This window comes from Diceros bicornis, chromosome 3, assembly GCF_020826845.1.
Source record: "Diceros bicornis minor isolate mBicDic1 chromosome 3, mDicBic1.mat.cur, whole genome shotgun sequence".
NCBI lineage: Eukaryota > Metazoa > Chordata > Mammalia > Perissodactyla > Rhinocerotidae > Diceros > Diceros bicornis.
In genome coordinates, this window is record NC_080742.1 from 71,942,783 (window position 1) to 71,959,119 (window position 16,337).

The 16,337-nt window shown below is 39.7% G+C and overlaps 1 long non-coding RNA gene across 1 annotated transcript in view; it reads left to right on the forward strand.

Annotated features, from left to right (window-relative positions):
• LOC131396699 (uncharacterized) overlaps positions 1-13,463 on the forward strand; it is a 216,544-nt gene extending 203,081 nt beyond the window's left edge. The window contains exon 3 of the long non-coding RNA XR_009216624.1: positions 13,103-13,463. This is a non-coding gene — a long non-coding RNA (uncharacterized LOC131396699). The remainder of the gene's footprint in view (positions 1-13,102) is intronic.
• The last annotated feature ends 2,874 nt before the right edge of the window (positions 13,464-16,337 follow it).

Sequence of the window (16,337 nt, forward strand, 5' to 3'; positions counted from 1 at the left end):
TGTGGGCATATTTGAGAAGTAGCAATATGGAGACAGTTCTCTAAATATTCACCTTAACATTCAGTTAAGGTCTATCTCTTTGCAAAAAGTGGCTATGAATTATTCATCGCTGACTTACGTAAAGACCAATTAAATATTTGTTTTATACTTTGAGTGTTAAATTTGGTTGTTTTAGATATTATTGTTACCAATTGCTCTGCATCTTTCCTTGGCTTATTTATGTTGTGCTACAAGCTGGTTTTTTCAAGGAGGAAAACTTGCCCTCAAAAGCCAAAACACAGGCAAACACCAATTCCCAGCAGGATTTTATATATCTATTGCTATGTAGTCATTGTTGCTTGGCAACTCAGTGATCCTTCCTATAGAGAGGTGCAAAAAAAAGTGTATATATGCATGCATATATAAAAACTTTTAAAAATGAATACCATTTAATGAACTATCTTATAGTTTCCAAATACAAAATATCTCTTTGCATACTGATATTAACATTGCAGCATATGATCTCTTAATATTTTGTAAAAACACTTAGGAAGAAATAGTACATTAAAAATACACTCTAGTGGGGCCCGCCTGGTGGCATAGCAGTTAAGTGCACGCGCTCTGCTTCAGCGGACTGGGGTTCACAAGTTCGGATCTCGGGCGCACACCGATGCACCCCTTGTCAAGCCATGCTGTGGCAGTATCCCATGTAAAGTAGAGGAAGATGGGCACGGATGTTAGTTCAGGGCCAATCTTCCTCAGCAAAAAGAGGAAGATTGGCAGCAGATGTTAGCTCAGGGCTAATCTTCCTTACAACAACAAAAAATACACTCTAGCAAAAAAGTTTTAAGAAAGAAAAAAAGGCAAGAAACTGAAATCTAAAACTCAATACTATGATCTTTGCTTTAACTATAAATGCTAATAAAAACTGCTCAGCAGAGATAGAAACTAGAGAGAAAATAAACTTGCTAGAAAAGAGTGTGAAATGACTAAGACCTTTTCGACAATCGGTTCCAGACTATATCCTAAATAGCAGAAAAATGATATAAGTATTCTCTGCAAGTGAGAGCTTTCATATGATAATATGAGTTATATATTAGAATGCAAGAAAATTTGGAACTTACAGCTCTACCAAAATAACATAACTTTTTTTGATGTCTCAAACCATATTTTAGTTTATTTTAAGGACCTTAAGTTCCCATTATAAACAACAATTCTTATGGCACAATACAGTGAAAGTTGTCTTTATCTAATTATTTTCTAATTCTGATAAATATAGCCAAGACCTGACTTAAAAACAGTTGATGTTTCAAAATTTGGTTCCTAGTTGGTTGTTTGAAATTGTGAATATATTTTCCCTTTATAAAAAGTTATAGACTTCTCCTTCCGCCTAAGATTGAGTAAAATGGACAAGATTTATTCTCCCACTTGAAACAACAAAAAACTGACAAAATGTATGAAACAATGGTTTGCAAGGCATTGACATCAAGCAGCAAAGGACAGTGGTCCCTGAGAGATGGGAAATAAGTGAGGTGAACCCTATGCCTGTCTTGAAAGCGTTTCCAGACTGTAGCACAGTGAGGGAGAAACCATGGAGATTGGCAGACTCCCTGAGTTGAGGAGATGTTGCTGAGATTCTGTGGAGATCAATGTGTCTGGAGTTCTCAGGAAAGAGTACCATAAAGGAGAGAGTTGCACACAGAGAGAATATCATAATATCTGAATATCAGAAGTTCCTCTGCACTGAGGAAACAACATGAGGCTTGGGAAAGAACCGCCTAAATAATTAAGAGTCACAATGCCCAATGCTCACAAAGGTGGAGAATAGTGCCTGTTCCCACCAACCAAACTAAGAAACCTCCACAACTGAGGGGCATTGGTAGATTACACACAGTTTTGTGGGGGTTTTTTGTTTGTTTTTTACCTCAGTAATGGAAAATGGTTAGCCTAAGAATGAACACTGCTTTCTGATCTCTAACAAATCTTCAAAGCAACACTTAAGAGACTGGCCCCATTGCCTAGTGATTACATTTTGTGCACTCTGCTTTGGCAGCCTGGGTGTGGTTGCTGGGCGCAGACCTACACTACTTGGCAGTGGCCATGCTGTGGTGGCGACCCACATGCAAAATAGAGGAAGATTGGCATGGATGTTAGCTCAGGGCAAATCTTCTTCAAGCAAAAAGAGGAGGATTGGCAACAGACATTAGCTCAGGGAGAATCTTCCTCAGCAAAAAAATTAATTAAGTAAATAAAAAGCAACATTTGAAAGAAACAATTTCTCAAGAAATCTAACTCTATCACAGAACAGAGCTCAAAAATATTTATAAAAATACAAACATAAACAATACCCGAGAAGATAAAATTCACAGTGCCTGGCATGCAATCAAAAATTACCAGGCATGCAAAGGCCAACAAATTTAACCACTTGGATAAAGTGGACAAATACCTTGAAAGACACAAACTGACATAGTTCACTCAGAAAATCTGCTTGAATATCCTGAATAACCCCTCATGTCTATTAAAGGAATTGAGTCCACAGTTACAAGCCTTCCCACAAAGAAAACTACAGGCACAGATGGCTTCATGGTGAATTTTCCCAAGCATTGAAGGAAGAATTACTATTCTACACACTTTTCCAGAAAATTAAAAAGGAGAGACTACTTCTTAACTCTTCTAAATGAGGCCAGCATTATTCTGATACCAAAAACTAGACAAAACATAACAGAAAAGTCATCCCCCATGAACATAGTTGCAAAAATCCTCAGCAAAATATAACAAAATACAAGGATAATAAATGATGACCAAGTGGAATTTATTTCAGAAATGCAAGGTTGATTTAACATTCAAAAATCCATCAGCATTATTCCCCATATCCACAACCAAAAGAGAAAAAAATACATGATTATCTCAATAGATTCAGAAAAAGCATTTTAAAGAATGCCATCTCCATTCCTGATTTTTTTTGGGGGGGGGGGTGAGGAAAATTGGCCCTGAGCTAACATCTGTGCCAATCCTTCTCTATTTTGTATGTGGGATGCTGCCACAGCATGGCTTGATGAGCGGTGTGTAGGTCCATGCCCAGGATCCTAACCCATGTACCCTGGGCCGCTGAAGCAGAGTGCACGAACTTAACCGCTACACCACCAGGCTGGCTCCCCATTCCTGATTTTTTTTTTAAAGTCTTTTAGCAAAACAAGAATAGAAGGGAACTTCTACAACATGTTATACGTGGTGGTTAAGTTTCTAGGGTAGCTCACAAATCGATTTAGTCCTTGTATAAATTATAATCTATGCAATTATAAAGAATTGGAGGCAGCATTGTTGAAATCTGTAGCCTGGCATTTCAGTTACACACATTCCTTCAGCGCCAGGGTCCCTTGGGAGTAAGCTGGCTGCTGTCCCAGCAAGCCTGGGCTTGTCTATGAAACTTGGTTACACTGAAGTGTAAATAATTAGTACCAGCTCAGTCTTGACTCTGTTAAAGTGTGAAGACAGAAGATCATGGAGCATCTACAGAAGAGATGGAAAAGGCAATTGGAATTTCTTACTTTTTTAATTTTACTAAGGGCTCTCTTTGTCCGTCTCTGCCCCAGAATAAAGGCACAGTTTTAATAGATGTTAAAAACCCATGGGAGAAGAGAATATAGAGGAAGAGGACTTTTCCAGGCTACACCAAACATGAATGGGCTAAGATCTGTAGACATCATAGATCTGAGAGAGGGAAGAGGATTCAATCACAGGATATTCAACTATTAACCAAATCAATTCTTGTATCACTGTAGCCTGAAGCCAAAGCTGATTTCTTCTCAAGTCCTGTGCCGTCCTGCAGAATCTAGCCCGTTGTCTTGCAGTTCAGAAACCTAAATGGAAGGAATCATACTATTTGGCTCTCAGTAAAGGCCCTCATAGTCCTTTGGACTCCAGAGTCAGCTCAGAATGAAAGAGAAAGAAACTATGAAGGTACATTTCCTGTTCATTTCTCTTGGAGAAGTGCCTGTATGTGAGTGTGTGATCCACACCACTACTAAAAATCACACGTGCATATGCAAGACTATATCTGCTTCAGCTCTGGAATCCCACACTGTCTACCTTCTTCACTCCTCCCCAGGGTCCCCTCACCTCTCCCTGCTGCTGTTATGGATGGTGAGAAACCAGTGTATCCTTTATATACCACATCAGATTGAGGTAGATTTCTGGATCGTACAGACAAAAGGGATGAAAGGGAGGATGAGGAGCAGTGGGAGGGTGGGGAGGTGCAGGACAATAGATCCCATGTAAAGGAGTAAGAAATGCACCTGCTTCATCTTCTGACCGAGGGCCAGTCCTATCGACAGTCTTCAACTGTGAACAGATTATTAAACACTGTCCACAAAAGGTACTTAAGTTTCATTGCCAAAGAGGGAAATAGCTCTCAGGGGATGGAGGCTACCTGCCATCCCACATCTCCCTTCTTCCCTTCCTTCCATAATTATTGAGTGTCTTCTGCATGACAGGTACCATGCTAGGTTCTAGGGGTGCAATGAGGTATATAGCATACTTTCAAGAACTTGATGTCTGAACAGAGGCAAATAGATATGACCGCATGTACAGGCGATAAACAATGCAATGATTGAAAATATTACAATAAATAATTATGCTAAGAGAAAGAAGCCAGATGAAAAAGAGCTCATATTAAATAATTCTCCTGATGTATATAATTCTAAAAAATGTAAATTAATCTTTAATGACAGAAAGTAGACCAGTGATTGCTTGGGGATAGGGCCAAGGGGAGCAGGGAGGGCAGTAGAGAAAAATTACAAAGGGGCAAAAGGAAACTTTAGGGGTTATGAATATGTTTGTTATGCTGATTCTGGTGATGATTTGATGGTATATACATATATCAAAACTTATTAAAATGTACACTTTAAATATGTGCAGTTTGTCAATTACATTATATATAGTATAATATATATAATATTGTATATCTATTTATATATATAATTGTATGTCAACTAAACATCAAGAAAGCTGTTCAAAATACATTTCAGGGCCAGCCCGGTGGTGTAGTGGTTAAGTTTGGCATGCTTCACTTTGTTGGCCCAGGTTGACAGGTTGGGATCCCGGGCAGGGACCTACACCACTCATCAAGCCATGCTGTGGTGGTGACCTACGTACAAAATAGAGGAAGATTGGCATAGATGTTAGCTCAGGGCCAGTCCACCTCAAGCAAAAAAAAAAAAAGAGGAAGACTGGCAACACATGTTAGCTCAGGGCCAATCTTCCTCACCAAAAATATATATATATATACATTTCAAGGTACAATGTGGACACATAGGAAGGAACAGTTCTTTTTTTCCTGCAGAGGATGAGATGCCCAGGCAAAGCCTCCTAAATAGCTGTTGCTACACCCAGTTCACACTCTCTGTATTAGACAGGTTCCTCACAGGAAACAAAGGGAACATTCAAATTGTGTAATTTGGGAAGAGATTAATAAAAGGACTACATAAAAGGTATGAGGAAGATGTGGAAAAATATGAGGGATAGCGCAGCACCCCGCAGCTAGTAGCACAAAATACTCTTATTCCCCCTAGACTGGAAGCGGAGAGGAGAAGAAGTGGTTCCTGGAACCTGGGAAGAGGGTGTCCTGCAAAGAGGGACACTTGGAAAGGAGCTAAGACCTTACAGCAAACACCCAAACTGGATGGACCTTTCAGGGAAGGAGCAGAGAAAGAAAGACCCTAATTGTACTCTCCTCCCTCCCTTTCGTTTTCTACTGGTGCTTCAGTTGGCCAACCCCAACCAAAAGCCAGAGACTAAGGAGGCCTCCATTCAGATCAGCCTTCTCAGTCTCAGAGCAGCTTGGAAAAGGAATCTGGAAAGACAAATAGATGACAGACTGCATAGTCCCCATTATGGTCTGCTCTCTCCTTTTCTGGTCCTGGATTGAAAGATGCAAAATTATACAGAACTAACACTAATAGAGAACTAACACAAAAAATAATTATTCAGACTATTCAGATTATAATCTGAATAATTATTCAGCTTATTTCAGACTTTTACCTCACACTTTATAGTGTGCTTCAGTTTTTACTCTGATTGGATAATCCAGAGGAAAACCATGATTATTTAGGACTTTTACCTCACATTTTATAGTGTGCTTTAGTTTTTACTCTGATTGGATAATCTCACTTCCTACATTTGGAAAGATGTCGTGGAGCATGTGAATTTGGCAAGCAGTGCCCTGTGCCAGCAGTTGACAAGCCAAACTATGGCTCGTGGGCCAAATCTGGTCTGCCATCTATTTTTGTACAGCCCACAAGGTAAGAATGGTTTCTATATTTTTAAATGGTTGAAAAATATCAAAAGAAGAAAAATACTTTCTTACACAAGGAAATTACATGAAACTCAAATTTCAGTGTCCATAAATGAGATTTTTCCTGGAACCAGGTGTGCCCACCATTTGCATATTTTCTGTGGCTGCTTTTGTACTACAATGGCAGAGTTTAATGGTTGCCCACAATACTTAAAATCTTTACTTTCTTTAGAGAAAAGGTTTCGTGACTCCTACCCTATGCTGAAGGAGCTGGAGATTTGGAAACAGATTCACCTGAGACCAGACCCTGGCTCCACCACTACTTGGATGTGTCATCCTGATATGTTACTCAATTTCTATGAGCCTCTATGTGTTCAAGACAAGAGGGGGATAATGACATCTACCCTATAGGGTGACTGTTGAGGATTAAGTCAGGGAACAGTAGTAAAGTGCCTAGCTCAGAGACTAACACACACAAAAAATTATTTTTGTCCTTAAATGAATAATAAAAGTGAAAAACCATGCAACATAAAGCAATGCAAGTCTTCTTACCTTTCTTTTCACGTACCTTTTTTTACTTTGCTATGTACTAAACAGATTTCTATCTTCTCATTATTCCAATTGATGTCAGAGGAGATTTACATCTTATCTAAAGCTTATCCCTTGCCTGTAGATGCTAAATCCCATCCCTTTCCAACCTGCTTAAATAATAGTTCTTAATCTTTAGTGTGCTTAAAAATCACCTGGGTGTTAAAATACAGATACCTGAGCCCACTGAGGAATCTGAATTTCAAAATTACTTTAAGAAACATTGATATAAGATTGTCCCCGCTTCTCTCTTACCCCCGCCCCCCAACACACACACATGTTCTCTCTTTCTCTCTCTCTCTCCCTTTCTAACGTTTTTCAATCTGTTTTTCATGGACTCCTTCCTCCTATCAGCATCCATTAATGTTAAAAAAGATTAGAGTTTCTATTGTCCTAGGATCTTTTCTGGCTACTTTCCTATCTCTTTTATTTTTCTCTTCAAACTCCTCACATATGCAAACTATAACACATCTGAAGCTATTTGGCGGGACTTATCAGATGATGTCTATATCTGTAAGTTCCTGTTATCACCTCTCACTTTCCATCAATTTCTTCCTTCTCTATTTCATTGATTAGCTCCTTTTCATCTTTTCTCTATCAAACATAGAACATTCTTTCTTCATTTTACTGCCACACAGTCCTTCACTTTCAGTGAGCTCCTCCAGCCCTGGTCAGAGCCATCTTTAGGGAACTTCATAGTGGGAGGCTAACATGCTTTTACCGCAGGCATTGGAGTTGTATTCAGTGTTTCTAAACTTGGTTCCCAGGTGTGGGGTTTGATGGAGCTCAAGAGATAACATCCATTTTTCCCTGCCTAAGCTAACAGAGAGAAGAGCTAGACAGAGAATGCATAGAAAAGGAAAAATAGGGGCCGGCCCAGTGGCTCAAGAGGTTTAGTGAGTGCACTCCGCTGCGGCGGCCTGGGGTTTGCCGGTTGTGATCCCGGGTGCTCACCGACGCACCACTTGGCAAGCCATGCTGTGGCGGCGCCCCATATAAAGTGGAGGAAGATGGGCACAGATGTTAGCCCAGGGCCAGTCTTCCTCAGCAAAAAGAGGAGGATTGGCAGATGTTAGCACAGGGCTGATCTTCCTCATACACACACACACACACACACACACACACACACAAATATATATATATATGTACCATCTTTATTACCAATAATGTTTATTGTGGAGAACATGGGTTATGTCAAGAGCTAAGAAGCCTTTGCAATACTGAACAGCTGGCTTAGACAGATTTACATACCCAGTCACAGGCATTGCTGGGAAACATCAGAAATGGGAAAGAATCCTCCAGCCAAGTGTGAGTCCACACAGAGGGAGACTCTGTACCTAATCTTGATCATCATTGAAGAACAAATTTATAATGTAGAACAGCAACAATGTTAGTTAGAGGCTACAATGCTCACAGAACTTGGTAACAATTATTGTTACCAAGTAACAATAAGGCATGGGGGGCCAGCCCGGTGGCGCAAGCAGTTAAGTGTGCATGCTCTGCTGCAGCGGCCTGGGGTTCGCCGGTTCGGATCCTGGGCACGCACCAATGCACTCCTTGGCAAGCCATGCTGTGGCGGCGTCCCATATAAAGTGGAGGAAGATGGGCACGGATGTTAACCCAGGGCCAGTCTTCCTCAGCAAAAAAAGAGGAGTATTGGCAAATGTTAGCACAGGGCTTATCTTCCTCACATACACAAAAAAAATAAGGTATGGGAGTGATAAATTCTGCCTGAGTTTAGGAAAAAGATATTTCAAGTTTAGGGCAAAAACATGCCGTTGTAAAGGGATGGACTTTGTGATAATAGGGATAATCTGGAATGGGCTGGAGGGAAAGAATTTTAACTAAGTAATCACTTAAAAATCCTTTAACGGGGCCGGCCCCGTGGCGCAAGCGGTTAAGTGCGCACCCTCCGCTGGGGCAGCCTGGGGTTCGCCAGTTCGGAACCCCGGGCGCACACTGACACACCGCTTGGCAGGCCATGCTGTGGCGGCATCCCATATAAAGTGGAGGAAGATGGACATGGATGTTAGGCCAGGGGCAGTCTTCCTCAGAAAAAAAAGAGGAGGATTGGCAGATGTTAGCACAGGGCTGAACTTCCTCACACACACACACACAAAAAATGCTCTAAAATTGTAAAGAGGGAGGCAACTAAAAAAACCTTCTAAAATGGACTAGAAAAAACCATGAAATGTGGCACACCAACGCTAAGCCCAAAGATTAGTGTGAACTTGTATGAATAGTTTCAGGAAGACTAAATTCCCCACTGGACAAAATGAGGCTCAAAAATTCTAAACACAACGAAAAGAACTTTAAAGATGTGTTCCAAATAAAAAGAAAGGGAAATAGTCTCAGAGAATATGCTGTAATGTTCAGAGATGACAAAGAAAAGGCAACTGACTCAACATTACTCTTGGGCAAGTCATTTTATCTCTCCACGACACAGTTTCTTCCCTCCTCCACAAGTGAAAAAGGTGCTGGACACCAGGGTTCCATCCAACTTAATTTTGTTTCCAATGTTCATTAAGAAGAACGATCTTCAAGCTAGGAAGGAGAGTATATATACCAAAGAGCTTTATTAAAACCATAGCACAGCGAGAAAATATAGGTTGAATTAATAAATGGAACAGCTACTGTAAGTACACTAAAAAATAAGGCATGTCACACTGACTTCATTTTTGTTGATGTGTTGAGAAGAAAATGTCATTGACATAAAGTTTCTTGATTTCAGTGAAGAGTATGATGAATCCTCCAATGATATAATTTTGGATAAAACCATTGGAGAGTAAAGAAAATGAGAGTGGAATTAAGTATGAACAATAGTAACAGTATATATCTTTATCATTCTAACTGTGTGACTTTATAAACATTACTAAATTTCTCCGGGCCTGTTTCCTAATTGGTTAAAAAAAAAATAAGCACTTGGGCTGTTAACTTCTGAGTTGATTTCCTACGCCAAAATTCAAAGATTCTAAAGTTCTAGTGATTTGATATCAACATATGAGGAGATTTTAGTAGACTCAACAAAACCTTGTCTTGGTTTTTCACTGTTCAGGATTATTATCAGAGACTTAGTTGAAGATATCAGAGGCCTGCTTTTGGAATTTACAGATAACACAAACCTGGACTGGGTAACTAACATGACATAGTGCAGAAACAGGATTTAATCTTAAAAGATTAAAGCTTATAGATTGCTTTTGTACTCAAATAAGAATATCTAGTTTAGCAACAGTTTATATGTGTGAAAAAGCAATAGTGACCTCAAATTTAGTATGAACCAACAGTATAATATGAATGTGTGTGTAAGAGAGAAAGACAGAGAAAGACTGTTGCACCGTATTGTCAATTTATATCAAGAACCTCAAAAAAGTACATATCTTAGCCACAAATTTCAACTTCTAGTAGTTCACTCTGAAGAGGCAGTAAAGAATATGCCCGTAAGTATCAGCTACACAAATATTTACTGCTGAGCTATTTATAAGCACTTAAAAATTTTAAAAACAAATATTTAACAATAAGGAGAGGGTATGGTTGAATAAATCGTGATAATCATTTCAACAGATTCTTACAAAACCAAAAGAGTGTTTATATATAATTATGTATATTCATATGAAAAGATGGTCATGGTATACTGTTGTTGAAATAAAAAAATAAAAACAGGTTTACAAGACAGTATACCTAGTATGAACTTACTTTTGATAAATAACAATGCATATGTAACAGGTTGTCTCAGAATCTCAGGTGTATATATATGAGACACCTTTCCAGGTACAGGCTAATAATAACCCACTCACTTGTGTTTTCACCAGTGTACCATGGGACAATGGCAGGTAGTAGTTGTAGTAGATATTTGTCGGGTTTTAGCAATTCAGCATCCATTTCTCATGCTTTTGGTAAAAATGACCCAATTCCTTCTAGGGCCAGCCCTATCCCCAGCTCTAGGGGTTGGCATGTGACCCCTAAGTTACAGCCTAAGTTGATTAGTATCTTTCATTCCCCTACAATAATGATTTACTCAGGAAATGTCGAAGGCTGATTTGCACCTAATATTAACTTTCTGACTGAAGCTGGGAGACCCTCGTTTCCCCTGGATTTGAAACTGAAAGGATGTTGGTTCAAACTATACAGTAGCCATCTGTCCACGGTTATGAGAGTCTGTCCAAAAGTGGAAACAACAGAGAGGAAGCAGAGCTCAAATGTGCAGAGAGAATCCAGGTTCTGAAGCTGTCATCTGACCCCCTGTATACAGCTCTATCTGGAATTAGTTTATCTCACACTCCAGAATTTTCAGCTTTTTAACCCAATAAATTCCTATTTGGCTTTGCCTGTGTGAATGGGACTTTCATATTTTTGTAACCCTAAGTATTCTAATGATATGGTGGGGTGAACGACAATAAATCTAGAGTTTACTATAGGTCTGAGCTCAGTATCAAGGATGCTGACGTGCCCTGTGACTGGCCCCACCCACCAGATAATGGAAGGATTCAGAGTCGTCTGGAACTCCAGTGAGGGGGCTGTTCTTCTTTAGGGAGTGAGACAGAAATATCAAGGTGGCCTTCAGAGCCCATGCCTCTAACAACTTTCCTGGAGGTGGAGGCAAAGTGAAATGGGAAGACCCTGAAGCAAGAAAGTGATGAGAGGAAAAGTTCAAGGTCAGTGTCTCCTGGAAGGGTGACTTGGATTTCAAATTGGCATTAACTAGAAATGAGAAATGGAGCCGTGTGTCAGGCACTGAGGTTCCCTGTGCAATGGCAATGAGTACAGCTAGCTTTCCCCTAAGAACACTTTCTCACCTCACAGCTTGGGCATCACCATATGACTCGGAAAGCCCTGTGGGAACATATGATGTAGAGAGGAAATCCACTGGAAGCTCTAGAGAAGAGCAGCAGTGGTGCCACACCCCGAAGAAGACAGAGCAATTGCCAAGGGACCCTTGGAAAGGGTTGCAGGCAGTTTCTTCAACGCAGGGAAATGACACCAGTATTAAGAGCGCCTGATAAGCTCTGAGCAGCAGGTCAGCGCAGACAGTGGCAGCAGCCCAGATCTGAGAGGAGGGTTAAGACCTAAGACCTGGGGCAAAGTGAAAGGAAAGGCCCAAGTAGCAGCTGGTGGCCGGAGAAGGGGCAGTGGGAGGCGCCACCCAGGAATCTCGGTTTGTTAGAAAGGAGTGGGCACCTCAGTCCTGCCGTCATGCAGCTGCTGGACATACAAGAATCAAGCGTCTGAGTTAAATAGCAAAGTGAACATTTTGTATCTGAAAACTAGAATTTGAGGGTGTGGAATTCTGTATTATTTCTTTCTTTCTTTTTTTTTTTACTTATCTTGCCTAATTTTTCTATAATGAACATAAATTGCTTGTGTATTAAAAACAGTTACATTTTGGGGCCCGCCCGGTGGCACAAGAGGTTAAGTGCACGCGTTCAGCTGTGGCGGCCGGGGGTTTGCCGGTTCTGATCCTGGGCGCGCACCGACGCATCGCTTGGCAAGCCATGCTGTGGCGGCGTCCCATAAAAAGTGGAGGAAGATGGGCGCGGGTGTTAGCCCAGGGCCAGTCTTCCTCAGCAAAAAAAGAGGAGGATTGGCATCAGATGTTAGCTCAGGGCTGATCTTCCTCACACACACGCACAAAAAAAACAGTTATATTTTTTTTTCATAAAACGGCAAAAAAAAAAAAAAAAAAAACAGTCTTTGCTTGCATTAATAGAAAGATAATGTCCTGAACTAAGGAACTCTGCTCCTGGAAATAATAGCCACATTCCAACCTTTGCTGATCAGCTTACCTCTTCACACAATTCTGATATTACACTTTAAGGGCAATGTTGATAAATTAGAGGGAGAATGGGAGTAGGAAAAAGGATTTGACACCACATTTTTCAAAGGAGTAGTTGAAAGAACTGCAATGTCCAGTCTGGACAAGAGACTTCTGAGTGGAGAGGAGAATAGCTGTACCTAGTACAACATAGGTGCTTACTGCATGTTTGTGAATAATCAGTAATTAAATAAATGACATCTCCCTGACTAGGTTGTAAACTTCTTATGAGAGGAAATTACGAATTATAGCTCCTTCTATTCCTTCAGAGTCTATTACTTTGCTTTGCATAGTAGTGAAGGCTCAGTAAATATTTAATGGTTGTTTATATTTTGTTCATAGTTTCTACCATAGTCCTGGACACATAGCGGGAAGCAGATCTCAGGAGTTGGGAAATAAGTAAAGAATTCTTTTTTATCTGTTTTCTCTTCTAGCTCACCCTTTACCCCCAGACCAATCAGCACTAAAGAACTTCACCTTCTTATCTCCAATGAACTTCACCTCCGGTCTGCTTGATCCAGCCACCGCTCCTCATGTTGGAATTCTCCATCATCCTGGACTGCTCTACCACTAAGATTTTAAACTCTGAAGTTCCAACTGCATTGTCGAACTTTCTAAACAAATGGCCTATCAGTGCTTCTAACCTAACATGATTAAGACTAAATTCATCATCTGGTCATCCAAACTTCTTCATCATTTGATTTTCCATATTTCTGGTAACAGTGCCATCACTAGCCTGTTAACTAATGTTTAAAACCTCTAAGTCATCACTCTGCCAAATCCAAATGCTCCTCCTTCACAATACTTTATACTCTCATAATCTACTTTCTGGACTATGACAATAGCATTCTAATTTGACTCCTTACGTCTCTCTTCACATTGCAACAAATCTTTCCCATTGCTCTCAGGTTAGTCTTCTCAATGCCTCACTCTGATTGTGGTACTTACTTGCTGAAAAGCCTTACTGGCTCCCTTTCTGACTAAATAGGATCTAAATCCTCTGGTTTGTTACACAAAGCTTTTGAAAAGCTGATCCTAATCTGCTTTTCCAGCATGATTTCCAACAATGTCCATAAATCAGTCCTCACTTCAAGCAAATTGTTCTACCCAAATAGCTTCAATGCTTCTCAGCCCCTCAACTTTTCCCTTGCTCTTCTGTCTTCAAGTCCTCCTTCCAACACCACCCCTTCCTGGTAACCTGCTCTAATCCCTGCTCCTCTAAGTCAAAAAAGTAAATTTCTCCAAAATTCTAATCACTTTTTTTTCTCTTGTTACTTTTACCTCTTCCTCATATTTTCATAGGAATGTATAAATTTGGCTGATTTTTCATAACAAAGTACATAATATAGTGAGACTTTGCATTATACATCCTGTATTAGTCTTCCAATGATTTTAAGTATTTATTGAACACCTCATATGTGCTAGGTGATGAGGATAAGTAATGAACAAGATGGATTTGTCTCTACTCTCTTGGGGCTTAATCTAGCATGGAACACTGTTGATAAGTAAATGACTAGTAAGTAGCTGATTAATTAAAATTATGATAAATACTAAAAATAAAAAGTATGCAATGCTATATGAATATATAGAAAGTGGACATATAAGACAATATTGTTTTGTAATCCAAAAAAAAAACCTTTCAAAATGGAGCCATATTCAGTCTAGCTTAAAAGTATTTGCTAGGTTAGTAGAAACTATTTTCCTTGGTTTATAGCATGATCTGTCTATTATGAATAAAGACAATAACATCTGAGAGACAGAACAGGAAACTAAATTTCCACTCCTGGGCAAGTATAACTCACGAGTTTAGCTGCAAACCTAAGGCAGAAGGATAGTATTGCTTTTTTCTTCCTGTTGTTTTACTCTAGAGCAGCTATTTTCTGCTTTTACCAATTGCATGGAGCCATCAATCATGGCCAGTAATCTCCAACAAAATAAGAAGAGCAAAAATATAAAGAGGCAAGTGATTCATCATTAAGTCTGACGCCAGCTGTAAGGGAAAAAGCCCCTTCTCACTTGGAGCCGACAGGCACAATAGCACATTATTCCCGAAGGAGCTTGACTTTAAATTTCTGAATGGGTTTACCACCAGTCTCAGCTGGCAGCCTGCTATGCATGCACAGACATGTGAACTCTTCAAATATACTTTTTTTTTTTTAAGTATTGGGACTGTTCCTGGTATTTCTATAATCATCCAAAAACAAAGTTAGAATTTTATTTTTGTTTTCTTCTGCAGAATTAGTGCTTCTAACTGTAAAAGTATAAAATTCCCTCTGACGCTTTTAAACAAAGGCTTTCTCTTTTTCAAACACAAGTTACCATATGTGTTTTGGCACCTCTGATTATCAGTTCGTGAGTACTGAGAATAACAAATTACAGGCAATTGACAGTCATGTAAATGGAAGCAAGAAGGCCACCACCACAGCCACTTTTATAATGTGGCATGTGGGTGAAAGAAGGGACACTAGGACAGAAGGCAGCATTCTAGGTCGAGGCTGCCCCTTTGGGAAGGAGACTGCCTGACAGACTTACCCATACAAAAGGTTACTAGGGAGAACTAGTTATTCTATGGCCCTGAATTGAAAGGAAAATGCAGTGAACTAATAAAAGCCATTCTTGTTGTGTCCTATAATTCACTGTCGTTTACACGTCCCTAAGGACTATGAGGAACACCCAGGGCATATAGGAAATCTTCCCAATAAGCCATGAATGTTGCCTCTGCAACAAGGGGTAAAGAAGGAACGGAAAAATAAAATATGCTTTTCCATGCATTTCCTCCTTTTTCTTAGGAAAAAAAAGAATTTTTGTGGCAAGCATATTGGAGATACTGTGGAAGAATAGTTCCTCTTCATATAAAGATTACCTCTGTAAAGCTGCCAAGGTCAGAACCCTGGTGGGTTATCTGCCAAGTGCCAGTTGTGGAATCTATACTGTGGCAGGCATGGGGGCAGGCTCCGATCTCCCACCCTCCTGATGAATCACCGTTCTTTGCTCCTTTGTACTAGTTGCCGCTTTTCCCACTCTCTGCCCTCCCTTCTCATCGGAGAGAACTCTTTCCTCACATATGAGCTGAATGTTCTGTTGTTTGCCAGGAAGCCAGGCTTGCTGAATGCTGATTTCATGGAAGTCACACAAGAGAGGCAAACAGTAATTTTCCAAGTAATCTGCATGAAAAGTGACCTTACAAGACATAAAGTACTCGGTGCATGATGCATCATTTGTGCTATCTTAAAGGAGGGGAGGAAAATACATATATATCTATGTATACACACATATAAAATATATATGTACATATATAATAAAAAATATGTATATGTAATAAATACATTCTTTTCCCTTAATATATACACATATACGTATATGTTTTTGTTTCCATTTTTGGTTGAGTGTTTTAAATGGCTTTGTCTTTTTTGTCCAACTATTTATTTTTTCTCTTTTTTAAAGAACCACAAGAAGACTGCAACTACAAACCAGCTGTTTCATTTTTTTAATCTCTTCTCTAGTATATTTAGACCACTTAATATCCAATTTCTAGGGTCTGATATGGTGGAAAGGTATATTACATTTCTTTTATTTTGATATGTAAGGTGAAAGGTGCGATTCAAAAGAAGCATATAAGTGTTCAGTGAAAGATATTCTCCTAATATACACGCTATCCCCGTAGTTATT